Here is a 15,219-nt window from a genome sequence, read left to right as displayed (position 1 = left end):
CTCAGCACCTCATGGAACCTGCTCCAAAATAGACCATATGGTGGGTCACAAAGCGAGCCTCAACAGATACAAGAAGATTGAAAAAACCCCTTGTATCCTATCTGATCACCACGGACTAAAGGTGGACCTCAACAACAACAGAAATAGCAAAAAGCCTACACATACATGGAAACTGAACAACTTGCTACTACATGACATCTGGGTCAGGGAAGAAATAAAGAAATTAAAGTTTTCCTAGAATTCAATGAAAATGAAAGCACAACATAACCAAACTTGTGAGACACAATGAAGCAGTGCTAAGAGGAAAATTCATAGCACTAAGTGCCTTCAAGAAGAAATTCGAGACATCTCATTCAATTAACTTAATGTCTCACCTAAAAACCCTAGAAAAAAAAAGAAGCAGACACACCAAAAAGGAGTGTCTGGAAATAATCAAACTCAGGGCTGAAATCAATAAATTAGAATCAAATAAAACAATTCAAAGAATCAATGAAACCAAGAGCTGGTTCTTTGAGAAAATCAACAAGATAGACAAACCCTTAGCCAAACTAAAAGGCAGAGAGACACCAGCCAAATCAACAAAATCAGAAATGAAAAGGGGGACATAACTACAGACACTGAGGAAATCCAAACAATCATTAGGACTTACTTCAAAGTCTATGTGCCACAAAATTTGAAAATCTAAATGAAATAGACAATTTTCTTGATTGATTCCACTTACCAAAGCTGACTCAAGACCAGATGAATCAACTAAATAGTCCTATATTCCCTAAGGAAATAGAAGCAGTCATCAAAAGTCTCCCATCCAAAAAAAGCCCAGGACCAGATGGTTTCAGCGCAGAATTCTACCAGACCTTCAAAGAAGAACTAACTCCAGTTCTCTTCAAACTATTCCACAAAATAGTAACAGAAGAAACACCACCAAACTCATTCTATGAAGCCACAGTCACCTTGGTACATAAACCTCACAAAAACCCAACAACAAAAAAAGAGAATTTCAGGCCAATCTCCCATATGAACATTGATGCAAAAATACTTAACAAAATACTTGCAAACCAAATACAAGAACACATCAAAGATATCATCCACTATGACCAAGTAGGCATCATCCCAGGTATGCAGGGGTGGTTCAATATATGGAAATCGATCAATGTGATCCACCATATTAACAAACTGAAAGAAAAAAAAAACACATGATAATCTCCTTAGATGCTGAAAAAGCATTCGACAAAATCCAACATCCATCCATGTATAAAGTATTAGAGACATCAAGAATACAAGGCACATATCTAAACATAGTAATGGCAATATACAGCAAGCCAATATCCAACATCAAACTAAATGGAGAGAAACTTAAAGCAATCCCACTGAATTCAGGGATAAGGCAAGGCTGCCCACTCTTTCCATATCTCTTCAACATAGTTTTGGAAGTCCTTGCTAGAGCAATAAGACAATTGAAGGAGACAAGTCGGAAAGGAAGAAGTCAAAGTATCACTATTTGCAGATGATATGATAGTATACATGAGTCACCCCAAAAATTCTACCAGGGAACTCCTACAGCTGATTAACACCTTCAGCAAAGTGGCTGAATACAAAATTAACTCAAAAAAATCAGTAGCCTTCCTGTATACAAAAGACAAAAGGGCTGAGAATGAAGGGAAACAACACCCTTCACAATAGTCACAAAAGACATAAAGTACCTTGGTGTGACCCTAACCAAGCAAGTCAAAGACTTGTATGAAAAAAAATTTCAAAAAATTTCAAGTTTCTGAAGAAAGGATTAGAAGATATCAGAAGATGGAAAGATCTCCCATGCTCATGGCTTGGCAGGATTAACATAGTAAAAATGGCCATCTTACCAAAAGCAATCTACAGATTCAATGCAATTCCCATCAAATTACCAACACAATTCTTTACAGACCTGGAAAGAAAAATTCTCAACTTCGTATGGAATAACAAGAAACCCAGAATTGCTAAAACAATTCTCTACAATACAAGAACTTCTGGAGATATCTCCATCCCTGATCTCAAGCTATACCATAGAGCAAAAGTAATAAAAACTGCATGTTACTGGCATAGAAACAGAATGATGGATCAGTGGAACCGAATAGAAGACCCAGAAATAAACTCACACACTTATGGACACCTGATTTTTGACAAAGATGCCAAAACCATGCAATAGAAAAAAGATAGCATCTTCAACAAATGGTGCTGGTCTAACTGGATGTCTACATGAAGAAAAATGCAAATAGATCCATACTTGTCACCCTGCACAAAATTAAAGTCCAAGTGGGTCAAAGACAGCAACATGAAACCAGACTCATTAAATCAGATAGAAGAAAAATTGGGGAAGAGCCTTGAACTCATTGGCACAGGAGACAACTTCCTGAACAGAACAACAGCACAGGCTCAAGAGCAACAATCAGTAAATGGGACCTCATGAAACCGAAAGCTTCTGTAAAGCAAAAGACACTGTCATCAAAACAAAACAACTGCTTACAGATTGTGAAAGGATCTTCACCAATCCTCTATCTGACAGAGGGCTGATATCCAGAATATATAAAGAACTAAAGAAGTTGAAAAGCAACAAATCAAGTAATCCAATTAAAAAATGGGGAACAGTGCTAAACAGAGAATTTTCTATAGAGGAATATCAAATGGCAGAGAAACACTTAAAGAAATGTTCAACGTCATTAGCCATCAGGGAAATACAAATCAAAATGACCCTGAGATTTTACCTTACATCTATCAGAATGGCCAAGATCAAAAACTCAAGTGACAACACATGCTGGAGAGGTTGTAGAGAAAGGGAAACCCTCCTCCACTGCTGGTGGGAATGTAAACTTGTACAACCACTCTGGAAATCAATCTGGCGCTTTCTCAGACAACTAGGAATAGCGCTTCCTCAGATCCAGCTATACCACTCCTAGGCATATATCCAACAGAGGCTTAAGTACACAAAAAGGACATTTTCTCAACCATGTTTGTAGCATGCTTTATTTGTAATAGCCAGAAGCTGGAAACAATCCAGATGCCCCTCAACTGAAGAATGGATGCAGAAATTGTGGTACATCTACACTATGGAATATTACTCAGCAGTAAAAAACAAGGAAATCATGAAATTTGCACGTAAATGGTGGGAACTGGAAAGGATCATCCTGAGTGAGCTATCCCAGAAGCAGAAAGACATACATGGTATATACTCACTCATATAGACATATAATATAGGATAAGCCTACTAAAATCTGTACACCTAAAGAAAATAATCAAGAGGGAGGACTCTGGCTAAAATGCTCAATCCCCATCCTGAAAGGCAAAGAGGAAGGACATCAGAAGAAGAAAACAGGAAACAAGTTAGGAACCTGCCACAGAGGACCTCTGAAAGCCTCTACCCTGCAGACTATCAAAGCAGATGCTGAGGCAAATGGCCAAGTGTTGGGCAGAGTGCATGGAATCTTATGTAAGAAGTGGGAAATAGTAAGATCTGGAGAGGACAGGAACTCCACAAAGAGAGCAGAGCAACAGAACCTAAAAATCTAAGCACAGGTATCTTTCCAGAGACTCATACTCCAACCAAGTACCAGGCATGGAGATAACCTAGAACCCCTGCACAGATGTAGCCCATGGCAGTTTAGTGTCCAAGTGCGTTCCATAGTAATGGGAACAGGGACTGCTTCTGACATGAACTGATTGGCCTGCTCTTTACCAGGCCACAGAGGAAGACAATGCAGCCACTCCTGATGAGATCTGATAGACTAGAATCAGAAGGAAGGAGAGGAAGACCTCCCTATCAGTGGACTTGGGGAGGGGCATGCGTGGATAAGGGGGAGGAAAGATAGGATTGGGAGGGGAGGGGAGAGGGGTTTATGGGGGGATACAAAGTGAATAAAGTGTAATTAATAAAAATTAAAATAAAAATATTAAAAAAATAAATAATTATTTTTGCTTGAATGAACTTTGACCTAAAGTTGCCTCTGTATATTCCTTGTTCGACCTAATCCTTTCACTGTCCTGGTAAGCTATCCCCTAACCTGATGTATAAACCCACTCTTAGGACAAGCATCTGAGCCTCAGCCAATCCCAGCATCTGGGCTTTAGTCAACTATGTGCAACCAACTATTCAAATAGTTTCAACCAAGGTAAAGACCCAGCCTTAACCTGCAGAGCTTTCTAAATCTCACAAACATCTTTTGTAAGTTCATTCCTTTTCTCTGGTCATTGACACAATTTGCCCAAATGCCAGAGCAGCGCATTTGAAACTGTTTTGGTCTACATTGCTCCCCGATTCCAGACTAACAAACCACAAGTAAAGCAGGCTAACTAGGCTGGGGACATGCGCAGCAATTAAAGAGTGCTTTTTCACTCTTGCTGAGGACGGAGTTTAGTTTTCAGGACACATGTTGGGTGGCTCACAACCACTTGTAACTCCAGCTTTAGGCCTTCTGAGACTCTCTTCTGGCCTTGGCAGACATGTACCGAAACACATTCACATAAGCATAAATCTTAAAATAGAAAAGAAAATGTGCAACACTCGCTTTGTGGTGCTTTTCTCTTAGCATGGGAGCTCCATGTTCCCTCTCTCAGACTGCTGACAGCGCTGTTGTATGAACCCCGCCTTGTAGAGGTGCAGATTCTGGCCGAGTCTCCACAAACGCTGCTCTGGCGGCCAGCGGTGTTGGGTTCTGACAGTCACTCTGTACTAGTTGTTAGGCCGGTGCTCAGGTCACTCTCTGCATCATTTCCATGCCCCCAACTTCAGTGTGGAAAGAGGTAGAAGGGTCCCTGTGTGATGGCTGAGAGAAGGCAGGACTTCACTTTTCTTGAATATGCCAGGAAGGGGGTACCTGGATGGCACAGAATATCTGTACCTTGTGCCACTGCCCCATTTTCTCACCTTTATATTTGGCTGTTCCTGAGTTATGTCCTCAATAAAGCACAGTGAAGAGTTCTGTGTGTCTTTCTAGTGAGGAATCTTCCAGCTGGAGACAGGGAACTCGTTATAAATAACAAGACACTCCAATTAGGAAACATAAAAAAAACTTAGGAGCTCAGCCAGGAATGGAGAACAAGGGTATGTGTGTGTGTTTCTTGTACCCCAGAAAGATGCAGTGCACCCATTTCTTATTTATTTACTTATTTATTTATTCATTCATTCATTCATTCATTCATTCATTCATTCATTCATTCAAGGTCGAGTCTTATTATGTAGCCCTGGGTGTCCTGAAACCCAGTCTGTAGATAGGCTGGTCTTGAACTCACAGAGATCCACCTGACTGGATAAAAGGCATGTGCCACCACCGCCCAGAACAGTGCAAATATCTTACAGTATTAATTCACTCTTCTTATTCACCCATAGTGCTACTTTTGAACTTCTGCCTTTGCTAACTTGATGGTGATAAGTAGATTCTCAGAAAAGTTCTAATTTGTGTTTCTCTGTCCTTTTTCTCTAGCAGACAGCTGTCTGTAGCTTGAAGAGGTAGATTTTGAAGAGAGGAGGATAGTACCTCCTACTCCTTGGGGAAGGTTGGAAGGATGACACATATAGGCTGAACATGGACAAATGACCCCTGCTTGTTTTTCCTTATGTCTTTTTTAGCAGTGCCAATCCCCTTTCTTCATCTCTTGCCCCTCTTAGGAGCCACAGTGGACCCTTTGGACAAGTCGATCATAGCCTAATTATTAGGGTATCTCAGGCTTCATCCAAGATTCTTAGGACCAGCGTCATGGTTTACATCTGAAATGTCCCCCACAGGCACATGTTTGAAAGCAGGCTCTGGTCTTGCTTCCTATCTGTTGTGCTGTGAACAGCCTGCACATATATGTGCTGTATGAACTGGACTCTCTGTCTTCCCACCATGCTATAATGAAACTCTCCGATGACAGCCACAACACATCGCATGTCCCTTCAGTTGCTTCTGCCAAATATTGTCACAGCGATGTGGATATAACTCTCATAACTGAAGTGACCCTGCTGTTAAGTGCTAAGTGCTGTTCTGGCGGCTGGGTTTTGCTTGATGCTGTCCAACTTAACTTGGTTTTGTTGCCATGACAAAGTAACTGGCAAAGGCATCTTAAGGAAAGAAAGGTATATGGTGTCCCAGAGTTTGGGGGTGCATGGAGGGGAGGCATGGGAGGCAAGCCTGTGCGGTTGCTGGTCACATTGTATCTACATCCAGGAAGCAGAGAGAAGCAGATGCTGGAAGCATCTGCTCCCTTTCTCCATCTCATTCAGTATGCTACTCCGGCCTGAGGGGTGGCAACCCTCACCTTCTTCAGTTAGTCCTTTCTGGAAACACTCCTAGAGACACACCCAGAGGTGTGTTTCCATCGTGATTCTAAATCCAGCCAAGTTGACAATGGAAATTAACCGCCACTGATGTGGTTTAGAGAATTAAAACTTCCAGAGTGAAGTGGGCCTTGTGTAACATCTACCTCTGGAGGTAACAGCTGGCACAGGACAGTGAATCTGTCATGCAAAACTAGGGTGGGCGTAAGATCTTCTGTGTATGCAGGACGGAAGAAAAAGTGTGAGGGAGATTCTCCTATTCTCGAAACTGTAGGAAGGTGTAAGGGTGGCGATCCTCCTGGGGTGTGGTTTTCTGTCAGCCCCTGCCAGCTGGGGCCACTTAAGCAGGATGGTGCTGCCGTAGACCTCAGGAGTAGCGTGGTGGCTATGCACAACATGTCTCCTTCTGGTAGAGTATAACAAGTGGTTCTGGCAGGCACAGAGGATGAAGTGTGCCTGTGAGGAGACCCCCTCATCCACAGAAGGTGCCATGTCTGCTTCTGGAGAACAAGTAGTTGGCCTCGTCTGAGCATGGAGGAAGGGTGAGAGAAGGCTCCTTGGAGCAAGTGAGATGCTGCCAGGTGAATGGTTCATGGATTTTGAGCAGTATTGGAGTGCAGCCCTCCACTCCCGCTACTAGTCAGGATCAGACATATGCTGGTCCGCAGTAACCCGCTTCTGTTGGGTTCCTGCTGTGCACAGCAGCTTCTCCTGTATCCCAGGCTCCACTGATGTAAAAGAAACAGGGGAGGGGAATACCCATTCCTAGTGAGGGGACAGCAGTGCATTTTCTAAAGCAGTTGGACGTGTGTGACTTCTATAGTGACAGGTGTCAGGCCTGGAAGGGTATTGTTCATATAGAGAAACTGAGGCCCAGAGAAGTACAGAAAAAGTCCAAGAATCCCCAACTCCATAGCATCTGTATTTGAACCAGGAGTCAGGTGGATCTCCCATCACGTTGCATCAGCTGCCTGGTGTGTCCTGCTTACATGCCATGCAACATAAAGTTAAAGGTTTAGAAGCCCCAAGGGGCCATGTGCCCCTTAGAACATAGGAATCCTGATTGGTCAAGGTTAGTCTATCTGATACATGTGGCAGAGGGACAATGATGTCTCTGAAGAATGACCTCACTCTGATTTCTCATAGCAGCCTGTCCTGGAGTTCTGTCTCCTCTTGCTCCTCTGCAGAAGCCCCACCCTTTAGAGACACTACTCTGTGTACGTACCTTAGAGATGTGAAGTTGGTGGGACATTCAGTTTTTGAAAGAGCTGCAACCATCAGTGTCATTTTTTCTTTTTTTGGGTTTAAGTTTGACTCTGAAGTGAAGGTCCTTGCCACTGATACCTTCTCATGGCAATGGCCAGGGAGATCTCCCAGCTGGTTGTGCTGAGGTCCTTCATTAGAGATATGTGCTCTGTTTGTAGCAGGTCTCGGTGCTGTTCCTCAGCTTGGCGTGTTCTTCATGACTTTATTTCTCAGTCTTGGCCAGGGTGGGGAGGCCAAGGGAATGTGCATTACCTCATCAAAGTTGCTTCCCATGCCCGAATTAGTGATTGGTCTTAGAAGGATCATGGAGGATTGCATCAGACAGCCAGGGCTCTAAACTCATCTCCAACTTCCTTTGTTGGAAGTTGGTCTGACTGGCTCTCTTCACTTCTCAGACCTGTAGTTCCCTCAGCTGGAAGGAGGGAAGGATGACTTCTGGTCAGGACAGAAGTCTGATGGTCCACATCACCCTTCTGTTCCTGCCATGGAGGTGCTACTGGGATGCGGCTGTTCAACCAGGGTTGTTGTGGATATAAACATGCTTTTGTTTTAATCCCAGGTGTGGGATGTTGGACTGATTCAGATAGTCCACAGCAGCAAACCATTTGTCTCATGCAGCCTCTGAAAGGAGCTCTTGCCAGCTGCAGATAGCTTAAATCTGAGGACTCTGGAGAGAGAATAAATGCCAGAGCCCAGAGAATTGCTCCGAGAAAGAACAAGGCTGCTGCTGCTTCCCCCTGCGGCTCCTGGTTGCTGTATGCAGCAAGACAAGAAGTTGGAGATTTCCTGAAATAAGGATTGGACTGGCTCCAAGGAACCCAATGACCCTAACCAGCAGGAAGCAGCTAAGAGAACTGCAGCCCCTTTCCCGCTAATCCTCTCTCTCTTCTACCTGGTGTTGGGATGTTGGAAGAAATTGAGGTGGAGTATGGAGAAAGAGATATGAAAAAATGTAAAGAGAAGAGTCTTCTTTTTAAAGTGTGCCAATACAGGTGTCTTCCCTGATGCCTGTGTGTACAAGACAGAGCAAGGTGTGCACAGCACACATGAATGGACTATTGGAGGGACGGCGATGCTTTCTGCACACAGCAGTAAAGAGAGAGGAAGAGTTGAAGGTTCTTTCTGTACCCCACTTTCTCCTTCTGGTTGCAGGACTCAGGGGACTGAGGTTCTGGGACAGCCGTGGCCAGTCACACTGTACCGCCGAAACCGGCACATCTGCACTGTCCAACATGGCAGCCACTAACTACTGTGGCTGCTGAGTACTCAAAGTCAGGCTGGAGCAAGTGAGAACGGCTTTACATTCTATTTATTTTCATGTATTAATATGGAAATTTAAAGAGCCCCGTGAAGCTATTACTTATCATATTGAGCTTGTGTCCCTAGGGAATGGTTAAGCCACAGGTGAGAAGTGGCCGAGCCACCTTGAGGAAAAACCATCCATTTTCCTCCTTGTAAACTTCTCAATAAACTTTATATCTGTACTATGTAACACTAGTAGTGTATGTAACTAGGTTTTTCTGCATGGCACCTGAGTCTGCATGATGCCATCACCGGAGGAAGTCATTGATTGCCCCTAAATGTATACATTGGACTGTTACAAAGGTGAGACATTTCTCTTGTTAAGCTGTGACAATATAGCATTCATTCTGATGGTCCCTAGTAATTTGCTGTTTTTTTTCTTTTTTAAATTAATTTTTAAAATAAATTAAAGTTTTTTCACTTTGTATCCTAGCTGTAGCCCACTCCCTCATCCCCTTACAATCCTTCCCTTCCTCCCTCATCTCCTCCCATGCCCCTCCCATGCCCCTCAGTTCACTGATAGGAGAGGTCCTCCTCCCTTTCCCTCTGACCCTAGCCTATCAGGTCTCATCAGCACTGGTTGCATTGTCTTCTCTGCGGCCTGTTAAGACTGCTTCCCCCTCCCCCCCAGCCCCAGGGGAGGTAATCAAAGAGCCAGCCACTGAGTTCATGTCAGAGACAGACCATGTTCCCGTTTGTTTTTTTAAGGCAAGATTTCTCTGTGTAGCCTTCTTTTGTTTTTCAAGGCAGAGTTTCTATGTGTAGCGTTGGCTGTCCTGGACTCATTTTGTAGACCAGGCAGGCCTACTTCTGCCTCCTGAAGTGCTGGGATTACAAGTGTGTGCCACTGTGCCCAGCTGGCATCCAGTAACTTAACTAACACCCTTTTCATGAGGATGAGCAGAAGCAATCTGATGGCAATAGTGAATAACCCCTAAAGTGTGTGTAAATGTGTAAGGTGTGGTGCACAGTGGTGGCTATTCCTGCTGCCTATGAGGGTTTCCAGACAATGATATTTTTAGACAGCAGGAAAGCAGCAATGGAGCAAGGAGGTGCATATGGGGGACTTTGGAGGGAGAAAAGGGAAAGAGAAATGGTGTGATTACATTTTAATCTTAAAATTAAAAGAAATAATTTAAAAACCCCTACTTATTTAAACCAAGCTCCTTCCTCATGACATATACTCAGTTTTCTCAGCACCTGCTGTCGCTTCCTGTGATCTTGGCCATAGTGACTTCTCCGTAGTCCTCTTGGCTCATGCCAGGCAGTGGCCCCGGTCTTCCTTCATTGGTTCATCACCAGCCATTTCAATGTGGATACAACAGGAACTTCCTAGTACAAATCCCAGAAAGGCAGGAGCAGGGTGGCATGGAGGGGCCATTTGCTTTTCAGAGTGGGGCGAAGGGCTGATGGAGATAAGCTATAAGACAGGAAGTCTTACTCTTTGTAACTGTCATCAGTCACTGTATCAAAATGTCAGATGCTGGGTAACCTTTAAAGAAGAGATTTATTTAGCTCACAGTTTATGGATGGTGCCAGTTCTGACAAGAGGTCCCCTGGCTGCAACACATCCCAGCCAATGGCACAGAGCTACAACCATGTGTGAGAGGGAAAGATTGCATAGCAAGACTGAGCCTGAGAATGGCAAGAAATGAGGCTTGCTCCTTTGTAACAGCCTGGGAGAAGTATGTTGATCCCTTCCACGGCCAGCACCACCACTCACATTGTGTCAGAGGTTCCATCATCTTTCAGTATTGCCACACTGGGAACCATATTTCCACATGTGAACCGTGGGGACACACCACCTCTTAAGCACAGCCGCAACTTGGAGACTGCTGCTCTTGCGGGCGCTTTGCAATCCTGTTTTCTCTGTATGTGTGCAGTACCCTTCGTCTTGATTGCCCCAGGGAGGGCGAGGAAAGATAAAGTGGTGAGGTTGGGAAAGCGGTTGCCTGTTTGGACTCACTATCCCTTGCCTCTCCTTCTGGTGGTACAGTCACACCTCTGGTGTTGATATTTTAGTATATAAAATATCTCCACAGATGTTTTCAGCTGTCCATCTCACATCACTGTGAAGACACAGCCAATTCTACATCTGTTCTATTCCACAGTGCTTGACTCAATTTTCATATCTCTGCACTAGTTGTGTGATAACCTTCTCATTTCTGGAAATGTTAGGAGTCTTAAACATCAATGGCCTGGATTTTTTTCATGAAGCAGAATGAGTTGAAAGTAGAAGATGGCTTTCTCCCCGTAAGTTTTATGAAACCTAAGGCAGAGTGCCCCCACTCTGTGACAGATGGAGGTCCTCTGCAGCGGATCTCTTGGCAGCAGCCTGCCCAGAGTCTGATGAGCAGCCAGCTCAGAATGAAGATAAAGCACCTGTGAGCTTTGATGGACGATGGGCAAAGCATCTCTTGAAATTGGTCTCTCAAAACAATATACAAACTAATACACAAATCAATGCAAAGTGTTTAAACTGCCAGGAAAACTCAGCCCATCTATCACACTTAAGAGGAGCTAGAGGCCATGAAGTTGGGCAATTGCTTAAATCCCCAAGGCCCCAGGGAAAGAATGCTTGGTCCCTCAGCACAGATGCCTGATTCAGCAACTTCTTCTTGAGCATGGACCCCAGTATGATCTAAAATGGGAAATGAGGAAGAATGCTCATCTTCATGCATCATCCTCCATTGCTGTGTCCACTTTGCCTCCCTCGCCATTCAAGGGTAAGCCTAGACTTTGGAAATTTCCATAGAAACAGGGCCTAAGGTCCTTGAACCGCTGCTGATGCAAGTTTCGAGTTCTGCTGGTCAGCTGATATTGTTTGAGTCTCAGTAGCTTCTTAAACAGTAATTCATAAATAAAAAGAGCCACAGTCATCCTCTTTATTGCCAGATTTCACTAACCATTGATTAAAGCTATCCAGAGAAAAATCCAGTCACCTTATTCTCTCCTAGTCCTTCCTCTAGGAAATCAGGAGATGGGAGGCCACCATATACAAAATATTTTTCTTATTATCATTCCTTAAGATATATTTTCTTCTAAGATGGCTGTCCCTCAGCGGTCACTACCCCACACTCCTCCTGTTTGAAAGACTTTTTCCTCCTCATTCTGAAAATAATTACCTTCCTTGCTTTTAATCATGTCTTCTCCCTTTGAAATCAGATTCTTAGTTTTATTCTAACCTTATATTCTCTAGAAATTTCTCAGAACTTAAGTTCATACCACACCTCATAGCTTACATAGCCTTTTGCCTGCATGGTTAACAGTAGCATCTATGTCTAACAGAGATGAGACAGAGGCTCAGAAAGGCCAAGTTGCCAGAAGGAAATACTTGGAAGCAATGTGGAATTGCACAGTGGTACCTCTGGGTCACAAATCAGGGACTGTATGACTACTCCATACCAAAATCTGTGGTACCCAAGGTCCCATGTAAAATGATGAAACGCTTGCATAGAACCTATTAATTCTCCTGTGCCTCTCTCTCTCTTTTTCTATGAGTGTGGGTATTGTTTATACATGAGTGTGTGGGCATGAGCAACTCTGTGCATCCATGCAGTGGTCAGAGGGAGAGAGTCAAGTATCTTCCTTAATTTTTCTTCACCTTCTTGTCTTGGGACTAGTCTCTCACTGAATGAAATGCTAAGTGTTTTGGGTAGGCTGGCCAGTTAGTGCTTAGAATTTGTTTGTCAATGCTGAAGTTATAGGCATGTGTAGACATACCTATATGTTTGTTTGTTTGTTTTAATGGCAAGATTCAAACTCAGGTCCTCATTTTTGCAAAGAAAGCCCTCTTACCCACTGAGTCATCTCCCTAGCCCACCTCTTGTATGCTTTAATTATTCTTAGATCCCTTATACTGCCTCCAGTGATAGAAACTATGCATATAATTGTTAAACTATACCATCTGGGGAATATCGACAAGAAAAGTCTGTTCTCTTTCCCCATAGACTCTAATTTTTTCTCGATCTCTTCAATCAGTGGGTATGGGTTCTGTGGATGTGAGGAGCTGGTTGTATGTGTGTTGAGTTCCTGAGTTTCTGTTGACAGAGCTTGTCTCTGGGAAGGCCTTCACTCATGCCATCTTCCAAGGAAAGATTTAGAATGTCAAATTTCCTTCTTTTTGAGGTCACATAATGCTCCATTGTCAGCAGAGGCTTCTGTTATTTCTGTACTCTGACAGTGTAAATACTTCTGCACAATGGGTAAGGAGGCACACTTAAGTATCTGAGACCCCAATTTCTCTTCCGTTTTCGTATATATCCAGAAACACAATCTCACCTCTGTATGGCAATTTCCTTTTTAGCTTATAATTTTCTCATTAAATTTTATTTATATTTATTTATTGTGTGCATACGGGTGTGGGTACACATCTTTCATGATGTCAGTATGCATAAGTTAGAGGACAGCTTTCTGGAGTTCATTCTCTCCTACAGGGTCGGCGCCTGGAAATCAGGATAATCAGGGTTGGCGGCAGGCGTGTTTTTTCCACTGAGCCATCAGTACTATAGAGGCACAGTACTATTTTCCAATGGTGTCTGTGCCATTTTGCAATTCTGAAAGCTGCTAACGTGGGTTTATAATGACCACCCATAAGTTACAGGGCTACCATGGGAGGCAAAGATACAGTCTGGGTTACTAGGCTTATTGTTCAACTCTTAACTATACCATAACTTAACACTCTTCAAATCCGGAAGCTACTGGAACCTCTTATCTAATTGCACAATTGCTTTAGTTCAATTTCGGAACTGTGGATTCAAATGTAAAATAAAAGAAAACCAACCAACCAATCAAACAGAAAACAGCCCTCACTTAAATGCCCATGAAAGAATAATACAATTTTTGAAGTAGCTTCCTGAACTATAGCTATTCACAGGGCTGATTGTCTCACACCCTTTATTCGTTTTTTTTTTTTTTTTTTTTTTAGTTATGGTAAATTTCAGAATGCCTCCTTCTAAAAGAGTTTTGTTTCTGAGGCTCACAGGATGTTATTAAGGGCGTTGGTTTTCCCTGCTATATAAGATTGCCTCCCAGTGAGAACTAATACTCCTAATTCATGGCTTCTGTCTCAAGGTGCTGACATGGTGATCCTTACTGATGCTTACTTTCTGTGCTGGTTAGGTTTTTGTCAACTTGACACAAGCTAGAGTCACCCCCAAATGAAGAAATCTCAGTTGAAGAATTTCCTCAATCACATTGGCCAATGGGAGTGTCTGTGAAACATTTTCTTGATTGCTAAGCAATGACAGAGGGCTTAGCCCACTGTGGGCAGAGCCACTTTTGGGAAGGTGACCCTGGATTATATAAGGAAGGCAGCTGAGCAAGCTAGGGGAAGCAACCCAGTAAGCAACATTCCTCCATGGTTTCTGCTTCAGTTCTTGCCTCCAGACTCTTGCTTTGACCTCCCCTTTGCTGATGAACTATAGAACTATAGTTTGTAAGCCAAATAAACCCTTTCTTCTCCCAAGTTACTTGCAGTAAGTGTTTTATCACAGCAACAGACAAGAACACTAGGACAGAAATTGGTATTAGTAGGCTGCTGCTGGGGCTAGAGAGATGGCTCAGTGGTTAAGAGCACTGGCTGTTCTTCCAAAGGTCCTGAGTTCAATTCCTATCAACCACATGGTGGCTCATAACCATCTATAGTAAGATCTGGTATCCCAGCAGAAAGTTGTATATAAAAAAAAAAAAGTAGGCTGCTGCTGTTATGGACCTGGCCATGTTGTTTCATGAGAGAATCATGGAAGTGTTTGGAATTTTGAGCTGGAAAAGTCACTGAGTGCTCAGAGCTTAATGGGCTCTTCTGTGGGAATTTACAAGAGAAGAATGTGGAGAGAAATGCAGGTGATGGAGGCCTAGATTGTGACATTGCAAAGCCAAGTGAAAACTCTAGTGGGGCTTTTTATGTGATGTATTTGGATAAGAATCTTCAGAAGGGAAACCCGTGCTTCACTGGGACAATCAATGGTATCAGTTAGGGCTGAAGAATCTGCCAGTATTCTTGAGGAATACTGGGAAGCATTTCCTCGTGGTCAGCACACAGAAGCTGTGGTCTGCATGTCAGGCTGGAAGTACAACTTGGCAAATAATGTGTAAGAGACTTCCACATGGTGCTGATCTTGAACGTCATGTACAGCAGCTGAGGCTTAGCACCTTGAGACACCAGGAATAGCCATTGGTGAAGATGAAGCTTCAGTTGCAGACCCTAGGATTGAAGGCATCGTGGAAAAAAATCTGAGGTCTGACACTGTGTGGCAGGGTTGGTGTCCTGGAGGGAGACCAAGAAGCCATTGGTGTGGGTAAAACCTGAGTTCCAGTGGAGAAACCAGCACATTGGAAATGCCAGGACAGTGGGATGAGCACAA

Source organism: Psammomys obesus, unplaced genomic scaffold (genome assembly GCF_907164565.1).
Source record: "Psammomys obesus unplaced genomic scaffold, mPsaObe1.curated_primary_1811, whole genome shotgun sequence".
Classification (NCBI taxonomy): Eukaryota; Metazoa; Chordata; class Mammalia; order Rodentia; family Muridae; genus Psammomys; species Psammomys obesus.
The sequence above is the reverse complement of the archived record's forward strand: the minus strand, read 5'-3'. Positions refer to the sequence as shown.